The sequence below is a fragment of the Dendronephthya gigantea genome, unplaced genomic scaffold (genome assembly GCF_004324835.1).
Source record: "Dendronephthya gigantea isolate DGI-Jeju-01 unplaced genomic scaffold, DenGig_1.0 000201F, whole genome shotgun sequence".
Lineage (NCBI taxonomy): Eukaryota > Metazoa > Cnidaria > Anthozoa > Malacalcyonacea > Nephtheidae > Dendronephthya > Dendronephthya gigantea.
In genome coordinates, this window is record NW_021163211.1 from 215,001 (window position 1) to 216,504 (window position 1,504).

The following is a 1,504-nucleotide window of genomic DNA, read 5'->3' on the forward strand; positions in this document are numbered from 1 at the left end:
GAACTCTTTTACTTCGTACGTATCGATTTGCTCGTTAAAACCTTGTTGCCTTGCCCAGCTCTTAAACACATTTAACCAATATTTAGTGCTACAGTTTTTGTAGCTCCAGTATTGAAGACTGTTCGAGATTGGGGAATCTTTGCCCACCGCTAGCGCCGGCCATGTTTATTTCTTTTAAAAGTTTTTGAACTTTGTCTTTGCGCGGGCATTTTGCTACGTTTTGATTGGGTAATTTCATTTTTTTCTGCAAATCGGCAGATATATTTGTAACAGGATTTTGCACTGTTGTTACAGAAATTTGCACTGTTGTTACACATTTTTGCACTATTGTTTGGGATTAAATGCACTGAAATCAACCAATCAGGGTCGAGAACATTTCCTCGTATATTATTAACAATATAATGGTTGGAGTTAAATGCCTGAGTACCCTGTCGGGAACACAAAATTGACATACACATTTTTATGTATGATGACAGTCAAATTTTGCACCTGCAAAAAAATTTTATTAACAATATTTCTACTTTACAAATGTGGATAAAAAATATTTAAATATTTACAACTCAAACAACATGACCTTCCATACATGTTCCTCTTCTCTAGAAAATTTTAAATTTTGGTATTTTCCGTAAATGCCCAGGACATCCATCATGCAAGATTTTACAGTCTCTTGGGGAAATTCCGAGTTTCGCGTGTGTTTTTAGACCCTAGCTAGGCTAAATTGAATGCTATTCTACAGGTGAAATGATGAAAATCTATTGTCGAGGATGACATACTTCCCGTCCTATAGAAATTCGAAGTGGATGATATAATATCTGACTTAAATATGTTTATGCCTCGTGGAGAATTGGGAGATGGGATATATTTTAGAAAAAAACAAAAAAAACCCGATAGAAACCAACGCCGAACTGCTGTAAGTTTATTTATCAATCGAAGTCTGGTTCTCGAAGTTGCAATATATAATTATTTAAGATGTCTAAAGGAACACAAAAAAAGTCTAAACCAGGACATGACCACTGTCGTTTGTTATGAGGCAACAGAATAGATGTCTGTTTTATATATAGTCGAAGAATTTGTATATCATCTATTCTTTATATATTTATATATTTATAAATACGCGGTATATGACTTTCCAGGAATTGAAGATAATATATTGAAAATAATATAATTAATAAGAATCCTAGGCCCCAATAGAAATTCCCAATGTAAATAGGTAAGCACTATCAAGACAGTTGTCCTAATTTTTTGGCCATTAAAAAAGTCATATCGTTAAGAATTAGTTCGTGTTTCGACTTTCGAAAATTATTTAGACTAGACGCGTGGAAAATGTATATATTTGAACGTTACAATTAAAAACATTTACTTTTGATTGGCAGCGGCTTAGGCTCGCATCCAATCATCAATTCCCGTCCACCAGTTGACAGAGTTTTAAAATACATAGCCAAACACAGCAGGTGGTCTTTCGCCGTCGTCGCTTTGCCCGATTTTAAGAAACGCCTGCCATGCA